The sequence below is a fragment of the Drosophila novamexicana genome, unplaced genomic scaffold (assembly GCF_003285875.2).
Source record: "Drosophila novamexicana strain 15010-1031.04,08,12 unplaced genomic scaffold, DnovRS2.1 tig00000008-arrow-pilon, whole genome shotgun sequence".
In the NCBI taxonomy this organism is placed as follows: Eukaryota; Metazoa; Arthropoda; class Insecta; order Diptera; family Drosophilidae; genus Drosophila; species Drosophila novamexicana.
In genome coordinates, this window is record NW_020824765.1 from 1056655 (window position 1) to 1069403 (window position 12749).

Here is a 12749-nt window from a genome sequence, read left to right on the forward strand (position 1 = left end):
ACATAATTATTTTTTAACTATATAGGGGTATTGGTTAGTTAATCGCATTTTTTGCAGCATTTTTCAAATTTTTTCTCATATATGCGCACACGCCTAACTTTTTAATTGTCGTTTGTTATTTTTGGTCAGTATATTAGTAAATTTTCAAAATTGTCCCACTTGCTCACCATGGAGTTATGCTCCACATCTCTGCCATCCTCAGTCTCTGTTTCGTTGTGGTGTCCATTGTGCGTGCGGAAATTAAAAGCATCAAGGCGAGAAAGTCCCCATCCACTCATAATTGGCTTGCGGTGCTTCAGCTTTAGCTAATAGAATTAGAATGCGCTTTATGGCCAATTTTCAGCAAATTTGTTGCTCAGCTGCCGCTGCTGCTGCTGTTGCTGTTGCAGCTGCACAAGCCGCACAACTTGCAGCATGGAGTCTGAGGCAGTAACGACGGCTGCTTTTCGTGCCGCTTAATTAATTGGCGGGGCAAGCGAAAATAAAAAAGGAAAATAAAGAAAAATCGCGAGCAATGCGGCAGCCATGTTAAAGCGGCGATGACGATGAGAGAGAGAGAGAGAGAGAGAGAGGCTAAGGATGCCATCGCCAGTGTCGCCAAAGGTTGATTGGGATCAAGGTGGCAAAGAAGTTGTCTCTTGTTTGTTGTTCGTGTGTGCCGACAATGCCGACAGCCATGAATTGTCCACTTTATAGACTTGCGGAGTGGGTGACGGGTTTTGTGTTTTCTGTTACATGCCTTTTAAGAAAACGTACCCCAGGTACTGTTACGGGACAGCTGGTTGTAGTTGTTTGTGGCGCAATGCGATAAACGTTTACATTCTTCAACAATTGGCCAAAGTTGAACAATGCTGCGATGCAGCTTGGGAGGAAACGGCGCGAATCTGTTGCTGCAATTAACTATAGAGAAGATAAAAACATTGTCTAAATAAATTGATCGTTTGTCAATCGATAATTATATTCCATATAAATTTAATTTTGTTTATGAGGATATTACAAAAAAAATTAATAAACTGATTTTTGTTGATTGCTAAGAAAGCGCAAAATGCAGATTAATTGCATTTACCTTATTTTTTTGGCAAATCTGACTTCATACTAATTTAGCTCGGTGCTTACAAAAGGTGCTTCTAAACAACACATGTAACATATGCTACCTCTCACAGGTCCAGCACCCGATTCATTCGTGTCTGAGGCTCCAACAACTAACGGTTAAGCTATAAAATTATATAATACAACAAAATGTAGTAGCCGCCGCTTCATCCGGCATCCCTCAAAAATCCCGACAATTAAACGGCGCTCTTACACTTTAGGCCTTAATACAAAAGCTACAATAAAAAGTTAAGCATGACAACGGAAATTAAATTGCATGAAATTGGAAAATTATTACCTCACACACCACATACATGCACATACACACACACACACGCTCACACACGCAGATTTGCATGCTGCTGAGGTAGCGGAGCAATTTGGTCAGCCATTTAAGCCAAATTAAGGCCCCGTTGTAAGCGTTTGACCGGGCCTCCTCCTCGTGCGAGTCGCGCTGGTCACATGCAATCAAGGCTGCAATTTTCTTAACCAGTTTCCTTTCTGCCTATTAGCCAGTTGACAGTTCGTGTGCGTAACGCGGCCTCTAGCCGTCCGCAGCAATTTTTCTAATGACGACACGACCAGACGACAACGAGAAGAACGTCGCGACGTCGAAGCCTGCTCGAAGAGACTGTTTTTCAATATATTCTATATATTCTTGACTGCATCCACGTTTGGCCAGGCCTTTCCATAGACATTGGCATGCATTGGCAATCAGTTGGCAGTTTGTTTGGCTTAATCGTCTGCGTAATTGATATGCGTCTGTGGCACGGGGCAGGGGCGACGGATGGTTATTTTCCACTGCAGCTGGGCGAGTGTTAAGGAAATTTTCCTTTTAATTAAAGTGCACAACTCTTTGACTATCAGCTGGCAATTTAACAGAGACATTATTACGCCTGATTGAGGCAGCTGTAGAACATATGCTAAAAATGCTAAATGGAAGTGGAAATGGCATCTGAAAGATAGAAGTTGATGTTGAGATTGACGTGCGTGTGGTCCATCCAGAAACTGGGTTGAAAGCAACAGAAACAAGACACGAGACGTGCCTGGCAGAGAGGGAGAGATAGAGATAGACGGAGGTAAAGTACGATTAGAAAAGGAAGGACTATCAATATAATAAAAGATTGACTAATGAAATTAAAACTATGCTAACTATGCCTCAACGTTTATATTTCTCGATATATTTTTAAAACGGAAAAACATGTCGAACAAAATGATTTAATATATGCTGATAAAAATTGTACAATAACAAGTCTTCAGTTAGACGCGCTTACACAAATCTGTGCAATAGACGGACATGACTAGATCGACTCAGCTAGTCGTACTAAAAAATAGGAAGCACGATGAGTCAAAAATTCAATTATTTAAAAAAATATATAAATAAGTATTTTTGATCTTTCCAAAATATATATAAATATGTAAAAAGTAAAAATTATATATTGTTAATGTTTTTCAATTATATATTACATTTTTAAATCTTATTAAAATATTTCATCTAAGTTGAATATACCTCTAAACCAATACCAAAATACAATGCCAATGTTTTGATTCGACCTTCGGCCCAGATAACTTTTGTGTCTATATACACGTATGTTAGATTTAATGCCCCTAAATTTTGGTCGTTCTAAATAGTGTAAATTGTGATCCCGTACTCAACATCGCAAAACATATTGCGAATGTGTCGGAAATTACAATTACAAATATGTAGTATATTTCGCGTAGGGTCAGAGCCTAAGGGCTGCAAATATGATGGGCACCAATTGTGATAAGGGACCAAAAGAGCAAACGAGCATCGGGCTAAAACGACATAGATAAATATTGAGTCCCAATCACTCAGCTGTGAAGATGCCGCAGAGCAAATAGAAACAGGAACAACAACAAAAGTGGCCACAAATATACCGCACACAGTGCGCAGCAAAAGTAAAGCAACAGCGGCATATTAAATATAGCATGAGAGTGAGAGATACAGAAGATATAGAGAGAGAAGAGTTGACCTTATGTGCTATAAATATGCAGGCCAAACACAAACCCCAAAAAGGAACTGGCTACTGCCACCAGCAAACAAATAAACAAACGTGCCGTCGTCCACCAGCTGGGCCATGCGAGCGGTGGGCGTGGCAAGCATTGAAATGCCAAAAACGTAAAACGCAGTGTTTCATTTTTGCTCTTTTGAGGCGTGGAAGCCAAAGCAAATATTAGTTTAAAGTGCCAGAGGGGTCAGGAGAGCGGACCCTGGGACTAGGCACTTAATATCAGCATTTTGTTTTTGGGGTTTTAGGGCCAGAAACTTGAATTAAATTAAATAGTCGAACCGAGAGGCGCATAAATAACTTAACTAAGCCCAAACCCTAAGCACCGGGTGCTGGTCAACCGTAGCAACCTCTCTTGTTGCCGTTCGAGATACAAATGTATCTACAAGTAATGTACTGTTGCTGTTGGCAGCTTGTAATTTACTTAATGATGCTCAAAGTGATTACAAATGCAGCCAAGCATGCTCTACATATTGCACTTGGTCATGTCCATGTCAAACTCACACACTTGTGCGCCTAACCACAACAACAGCAACAATAATAACAAAAACAACTTGAACCCAACTTGAGTTTCCGAGAGAGCGTATGTATGTGCGGCTGTGTGTGCGTGACTTGACCCCAAGGACCTGCAAGGCAGACGCATAAATCGCCAGCAAATCAATTATGTTGGCTGTCTGGAAGTTCTTATCTTTTTGCATGGATATTTTCAATATGAGCATAATCCAAGGTCAGTGCGTGTCCAGTTGGACTCCAACCGCAGAGCTGGCGACTCTCGCGCTGCTGTGCGCGTAAAAATCTTAAATATTTCACGCACGTTTTGTGCATTAATTGATATTTGCACTAATACGCATAAGTCAAGGCATGGCAGAAACGAAATGAATAGCAAATGAGCGCAGCAGGAGCCACGACCAGTCAGAAGGAGCACAGCCTGACAAAAATGTTGGTTTAGTCTTGAATCCGTTCGCGACCACAAGCAGAGAGTTGGCCTAGGCAGCCCCTACTTTCGTCAGAGCATACTTTTTTATCCATTCTTCTTTGTGGCATATTCGTAAACGTTTCAGCAGTGTCAAGGAGCAGGCATATGCAAACGGTTTGTTTTTACTAAGCTGCCTGTATTAACATTTTGGGTGGGCCACATGGCCAGCTTGTTGACCAAATCTTAAACAGACGTCCCATCTATATAACCGGACGAAGAAAACTAGTGCAAACAAAGCGTTTGCCATATGCAAACGGCATACTAATTAGTCAGCCGTCGACTCTCAAATTGTGTCTCTCCCGTGGAGGCAACGACCTTGGTGTTCAACTTCATCTAAAATGCCCAACAATATTATTGGCTTAAATATTTACTCGACAAGCGCATGGCCTGCATAATTTAATTTCGAATGCAAATATTTGATGACATGCAAAAATGTCGTTTAAAATTTCAAAGCCCAATAATTAGATATGCATGAACTTTACTCATCGCAGGCTGCATAGCTGTGGTCAAATGCTTAGTAATTGAAATTTAATTGAATGCTTTTAATATGCGACTATTTTGTATCAGTTAACAGCAGATGTTGCAACCTCTGTTTCTGGCTATGTTAAATTAAGTAATTTGTGTGGCACTAAATTAATAACAAAGCAATTTGAAAGCACAGCTGCCAAAAGTGAATTCATCTGCAAATGATTAAGGCCACTTAAGCCATCTAAATTACTAATTATATTTCCTAAGAAATAAAAAAAATAAAATATTTACATGTGCGTCGGCCGGGAATCGAACCCGGATCAACTGCTTGGAAGGCAACTATGCTGACCATTACACCACCGACGCCCATTGATTTTTGAACTAACATTTCTCAATAACAGCCACTGCCGTTATTTAAATCTAATCAAGCCGTTCTAAACATAATAATGCCAACAGTCTCGCTTTGGGATATGCAGAACAAATTTCGTACGGTTGACTCTTATCAAACTAGGTCAGCTTATAACACAGCTGAGGCTACGAAATCTTTTGAGTCTCTAATCAGACTTTATTGCCAACCTGGCACTTTAGTAATGTTGATTAGTCTTTAATAATTTTTATTCTGAATGCTGCATTTACAAAAACAAATTTTGTAAATAAATAAGTAAAGGCTAAGTGTCATGAATATATTTGGCTGGTTTCCTTAAACCGATTGTCCGACTACTCTTGACATTTCATATATTAACAAAAACACAAGACTTGTTCTATTTTCTAGGCATAGCATGCATAAATTTTAAATACAAATGCATTAACATGTTTGGCTTGATACGTTCAGAGTGTACATAAATGACATTTATAAGCATGTTTCCAATACTTAAAATTAATTATGAAATTATTTTAATTTGTGGAAGGTCAAGGGAGAGTAAACCTAATCTAAGTAAGCTTTATAATCTGAAATAAAAGGTACAAGAATTCCGGCTTGGAATCTATATTGAACTAAAAGAAAAGAGGAGAGTTGCCAAAATAATGTGATTAGCTTTACTTAAAATATTGTGGTCGCATTTTAGGCAAGCCCCAGCACATCGTATTTCCGTTGGGAAATACATTTTGAGCAAGTTTACAAGACATTCCTTAGAATTTTAAAGGATACACAAAACAGATACATAAGACAAAAATAATCATTATTAAAAGAAAGTTGAAAAATAAATACTTTATAGTTATTTTTATTAAAAATATTAATATATTTAATACAATAATACAATGTATTCACCCCCCGAAGAAATATGTTTAAATGATGCCAAAATAAAGCTTTTCATGGTCTCATATGAGTGTATCTCATATCAGACACCCTCCCCAACTAGTAGGCCCTTAAGCCACATGCGGTCCCCGAACTATTTGTTATACTACCACAGCAGCAGCTGCCGCCCTCCGCAAATGAGCCGTTAAAACGAGCAGTAGAAGTTACCGAAGCAATCAAATCGTGTTTAGGCTGGGTACGCAGTCGATCTTCTTTAGGCTTGGTAGGCCTACTCGGGCTGGATGAATCGCTGACTCCATGTAGGCATTTAATTAATTTGTTCGATCTCCGCACAGCGTGTAGGTAATTTCCCGTATCGAAAGCATTCGCTGGCCTAACAAATTGCGGCAATATATCAAAATAGAAGTACAAACAGACAGGGAATATAAAAACACGAGAAACATCTGAATTGGCTGTTTTTTATTTGAACTTGTTCAGTTTTTACAATGGAGTCGGAGCTACCTTTTGGCCATTTCGCTGTGACTCATAATTGATTGGCTCGGTAAAGCTTTTAGTCTGTTGTTGTTTTTTTTTTCCTTTCAATTCTTCGCTCTATGGCCTGCGACCTTTTTGGGTCAGTCGAAAAAGTTGACACTGATGCCAAATGATGTCATTGCACAGTTTGCGGTTGGATTTGTATTATTCCTTTTCAATTCTTTGTTTATTTTTTTTTTCTTATTCTATTTTGTTTTTTACTATTGAAATTCGAGGGTAAAGAAACTTGTTGCTTAAAAAGCTTTGTGTAATTTATCTACGCGCATTTTTCTTCTTTTTATTTTTTACTGTCCGTAAGCATGACTTTCAAGCCCATTGACTTGTCTACTTTGCTTAATTGAGTCTATTATTTGAACTTAATCGTTTAACAAAGCCGCCTCTGAATTATGCTCTAGGCTCTGTTTTATTGGGCTTAAAATGGAAGCTGGCAGGAGTTGTGTCTCTTGTCATGACGAGGGGAATGGCTTGACATTATGATGAACGGATTACGAGTTTTGCCATAATTGCTCAATGCTATCAATTACAAGTAGGAATGATCTAAGGTAGTGCCATCGAATAAGAGATACTGTGAAACTGGATCGTCATTCACTTGAAGCTTTTAAGTGTTAAAGAAAACTGTTTTGTAGGGGAAAGATTATTCAAAATTGGATTGTTTGAATTAATGTTCCTTGAGTTTGATGTACTCTTCTGGACAGACAGGAGACGGGACTGTATAGCTGATCATGAAAATAATGATTGAATAGAGTACGCCCACGCTTGACCCTTTAAAATAGGGATTTCGCAAAACGTTGTTCAAATATTGAATATGAATTCGCAAACTGGTATTCTATATTTTAAAAGTACCTATGTGGTCAAACAATAAGAACATGGTGATAATATATGTACTGAATCAGCAAGTTTATTAAAGAAGATACCTTAAGAAATGAAAGAAATCAATAATCTTAAATAAAACAGAGCGTACATTTATTACCCAGCTGAGAGCTTATCAACGGCTTGCTTTACGTATTAAATCGAAGACGATTCAACTGTGCAACAAAGTCCTTGAAATGCGTGCCAGGCCAGTGAAAAAATTACATATGCAAAAAAGAAAACGAAATGAACGGAAACTGCATAATCAAAAATCACAGCAAGCGGTAATCAACGGACCATATATTTTTAAGACCTGCCTCCCTTGCAGCTTCTGGCCTGCCCAGCTCTGCCTCAGCCTTGCCCTGCCCTGCCGCAGCTCGGCCCTGGTGTGCCCAGAGCAATGCGTTTGCTTAGCCCACACAGTCAGCAAACAGGCAGCGATCAAAACAAGTCCCAGCAGAGCCATGCGAAAGATGTTGGCCAAGTCGGGAGGAAGCTTTGGCAAACATTTGGCCAGAATGCCACATGCGGCGCTTGAAGCAGTTGCCGCTGAAAGCAAGTTGTCTAAGTCTGGGGCAGCAGACATTGAACTTGCGGCAAGGCATATGCATTTTTAATTGCATGCGGCATGCAGCATGCAAAACTTGCCTGGGCAATTAATTACGCATCGATTTGTGACTGGGCGAATTGCGAGCCTGCTGCATGTGTATCATTTGCATTTGACGGCAGGGGGTGGTTCGGGTTAATGAAAGCCACGGCTCAAATATTCGCTCCATGCTCACCGGCCTTCTTAATTGTTGGCCCTGACTTGGCAACTTTCGAAATTGCCTACCGTCAGACAAACCATTAGTTCTGTTTGGCAAGCTCTGCTCATGAAGTCATCAATGTAGCCAGCATGTAGATTGAGTCTCAGGGTTTCTTTCTTTTTTTGGCCATTGTTCCAGCCAGTACCCAAAGCTCATTCATCAATAATTTCCAGGAAATGAGTGCTCGATGCCAAAACTGCATTTGACTGATTGACATGCGTGTTCTGACCTGGTTTTGGCATGCCCTTCGTTTTTGTTTTGTCTGGTCTGGTCTGGCCAGGTCTTCTGGTCTGTAGCGTTGTTTACTCCTCAACGTTTTGCATGCTCATGAATCACTGCTGTTAACTGGTTAGGAGTCCACTCACCTGTCTGCCTGCCAGGCGTGAGCCAGCATGACGGATCAACTCGCATCTACCTACTATTTGTTCTCTCCCCTCTCCCTCTCTCTTTTAATCACTCTCAGCCTGTGTATGAAGGCTCCCGGCCAAATAGCTGGTAAATAATTTTCAATTAAATACGAGATCTTGTGGAGCATATGGAATACACTCTGCATAGGTGGCCCTTCATTACGGGCCACACACTTGTTGTGGTCCCTGAATTAAGGTACCTGGCTATTGTCAGCGCTTTATTTTTATCAATATTTTTTTTTATATTAAAATATTTAGGTATTGGCAATCAAATGTAGTTTTTTTCTATTGCTTATATGCTTACGCAGAATTTTATGGAAATTGGATTTCTTTGCCCATAAAAATCCTTTTATAGTATTAATGAGTTCGTTCAAAATCTAACATATTGAAATTAAGCTGGTCGAGCAATTGAGACTTACAGCAAATATTTGTATGCACTAGTAAACAGTGCCCAACTTTACGACACCCTATAGTATCACTTAAATGTTTAATGGGATTTTTTGTTTATCCAAAAATAGAAAATATAGATTGTGGGTAATGCTATAAGAGAATCAGATTGACCATATTTCTTACTTTAGTTTTCAAAGACTCGTGGTGTAAGACAGAAAGTAAAAATACATATTGAAAGAAACTTGATCTGTATTATGAAGTGTGCCCTCAAGCGTTTCCGAGATCGATGTGATCATAAATATGATGGATGGACTAATTAAATAGATATTGAAATCCATTACGCATAGTTTAACAAGTAAAAGGCTCTAGTCGAGAGCTCCCTCTTCTTCCAACATCAAATGCATATATATATTCTATTTTAGAAGCTATATGTAAAGTTTGATGATTCTAGCTTTTATTATTTACCAAAATTGCCCAAAAAACACGATATCGATATCGATTTTTATCGATTGCTTGGAAACTGAGTAAGTTATCGATTATCGGAAACAAACTCGATCTGCGCAGGCACTAGAAGGACCTACATCTAAAATTTCAAGTCTCTAGCTTTTATAGGTTCTGAGATCCTTGCGTTCATACATACGGACGGACGGACGGACAGACAAACAGACGGACATGGCTAGATCGACGCCGCTATTAATGCTGATCAAGAATATATATACTTTATGGGGTCGGAGAAGCTTCCTTCTGCCTGGTACATACATTTGGATTTTGCACAAATACAATATACCCTTAAACCCTTTTTTGATGGGTTCAGGGTATAATCATCGAAAAAGTTTCGATTTTCGCACCGACCTCGCTTTTGAAAAGAAACGTGATGATTTGGAAGGTCATATCTCCGCGCGGAGTTATGTCGTTTTGGAACGTCATATCTCCGCGCGGTGTTATGTCGTTTTGGAACGTCATATCTCCGCGCGGAGTTATGTCGTTTTGGAACGTCATATCTCAGCGCGGAGTTATGTCGTTTTGGAACGTCATATCTCCGCGCGGTCGGTGATGTTATTTAGAAAATTTTATCCTTTAACTAGGCTTTTAGCATAAAATTCTATTGTATAATCTATTGAATAATGAGGAAGACACTCGTTTTGTCGACCATTAATAAACAAATGAATAAATAAATATCTCCGCGCGGAGTTATGTCGTTTTGGAACGTCATGTCTCCGCGGGGAGCTATGTCGTTTTGGAACGTCATATCTCCGCGCGGTCGGTGATGCTATTTAGAAAATTTTATCCTTTATCTAGGCTTTTAGCATAAAATTCTATTGTATAATCTATTGAATAATGAGGAAGACACTCGTTTTGTCGACCATTAATAAACAAATGAATAAATAAATATCTCCGCGCGGAGTTATGTCGTTTTGGAACTCCGCGCGGAGCTATTACCCGAGAGCTATTACCCGGGATAGGTTCGAATATCACAACTATTTTGAATATTTTTTTTTGAAAATCTCGGGTTAATATAATCTGATTTTAAAATGTTATTCCTTTTTGAATTGGTACGGATCGCTACTATCATACGGCATTCAAACAAATTAAAAATTGATGGGTTGAAATAAGTTGTTGAACAAAAAACGTTTCGCTTGTAAAATCAACCTTTTTTGATAAATTTTTTAGACTATCTCGGCCAAATAATGTCCGATTTTGGAATTTTATACTATTTTGGACTCGTAATTGTCAGTACTATCAATTGGCATCAAAGGTTTTAAAATCAAAATTTTGACCCAAATCGGCCAAAAAGCAAGGGGTTACATCATGTATTTTTGGCAAAATCGGACTCGGATCGAAAATCAAGCCTTTTTCGATGATTTTTTGAATATCTGGGTCAAATAATGTCCGATTTTGGAATTTTATACCATTTTGGACTCGTAATTATCAGTACTATTAATTGGCATCAAAAGTTTTAAAATCAAAATTTTGAGGTAAATCGGCCAAAAAGCAAGGGGTTACATCATGTATTTTTGGCAAAATCGGACTCAGATCGAAAATCAAACCTTTTTCGATGATTTTTTGGAATATCTCTGCCAAATAATGTCCGATTTTGGAATTTTATACTATTTTGGACTCGTAATTGTCAGTACTATCAATTGGCATCAAAGGTTTTAAAATCAAAATTTTGGTCCAAATCGACCAAAAAGCAAGGCATCATGTATTTTTGGCAAAATCGGACTCAGATCGAAAATCAAACCTTTTTCGATGATTTTTTGGAATATCTCGGCCAAATAATGTCCGATTTTGGAATTTTATACTATTTTGGACTCGTAATTGTCAGTACTATCAATTGGCATCAAAAGTTTTAAAATCAAAATTTTGACCCAATTCGGCCAAAAAGCAAGGGGTTACATCATGTATTTTTGGCAAAATCGGACTCGGATCGAAAATCAAGCCTTTTTCGATGATTTTTTTGAATATCTGGGTCAAATAATGTCCGATTTTGGAATTTTATACTATTTTGGACTCGTAATTGTCAGTACTATCAATTGGCATCAAAGGTTTTAAAATCAAAATTTTGACCCAAATCGACCAAAAAGCAAGGCGTTACATCATGTTTTTTGTCAAAATCGGACTCGGATCGCAAATCAAACCTTTTTTGATGATTTTTTTTAATATCTCGGCCAAATAATGTCCGATTTTGGAATTTTATACTATTTTGGACTCGCAATTGTCAGTACTATCAATTGGCATCAAAAGTTTTAAAATCAAAATTTTGACCCAAATCGGCCAAAAAGCAAGGGGTTACATCATGTATTTTTGGCAAAATCGGACTCGGATCGAAAATCAAGCCTTTTTCGATGATTTTTTTGAATATCTGGGTCAAATAATGTCCGATTTTGGAATTTTATACTATTTTGGACTCGTAATTGTCAGTACTATCAATTGGCATCAAAGGTTTTAAAATCAAAATTTTGGTCCAAATCGACCAAAAAGCAAGGCATCATGTATTTTTGGCAAAATCGGACTCAGATCGAAAATCAAACCTTTTTCGATGATTTTTTGGAATATCTCGGCCAAATAATGTCCGATTTTGGAATTTTATACTATTTTTGACTCGTAATTGTCAGTACTATCAATTGGCATCAAAGGTTTTAAAATAAAAATTTTGACCCAAATCGGCCAAAAAGCAAGGGGTTACATCATGTATTTTTGGCAAAATCGGACTCGGATCGAAAATCAAGCCTTTTTCGATGATTTTTTTGAATATCTGGGTCAAATAATGTCCGATTTTGGAATTTTATACTATTTTGGACTCGTAATTGTCAGTACTATCAATTGGCATCAAAGGTTTTAAAATCAAAATTTTGGTCCAAATCGACCAAAAAGCAAGGCATCATGTATTTTTGGCAAAATCGGACTCAGATCGAAAATCAAACCTTTTTCGATGATTTTTTGGAATATCTCGGCCAAATAATGTCCGATTTTGGAATTTTATACTATGTTTGACTCGTAATTGTCAGTACTATCAATTGGCATCAAAGGTTTTAAAATCAAAATTTTGAGGTAAATCGGCCAAAAAGCAAGGGGTTACATCATGTATTTTTGGCAAAATCGGACTCAGATCGAAAATCAAACCTTTTTCGATGATTTTTTGGAATATCTCGGCCAAATAATGTCCGATTTTGGAATTTTATACTATTTTTGACTCGTAATTGTCAGTACTATCAATTGGCATCAAAGGTTTTAAAATCAAAATTTTGAGGTAAATCGGCCAAAAAGCAAGGGGTTACATCATGTATTTTTGGCAAAATCGGACTCAGATCGAAAATCAAACCTTTTTCGATGATTTTTTGGAATATCTCTGCCAAATAATGTCCGATTTTGGAATTTTATACTATTTTGGACTCGTAATTTTCAGTACTATCAATTGGCATCAAAGGTTTTAAAATCAAAATT

The 12749-nt window shown here is 38.0% G+C and overlaps 1 non-coding gene across 1 annotated transcript; it reads right to left on the minus strand.

Annotated features, from left to right (window-relative positions):
• Positions 1–4857: 4857 nt before the first annotated feature.
• Trnag-ucc lies at positions 4858–4929 on the minus strand. Its single transcript has one exon. It is a non-coding gene; the product is annotated as a tRNA-Gly (tRNA).
• Positions 4930–12749: the final 7820 nt, after the last annotated feature.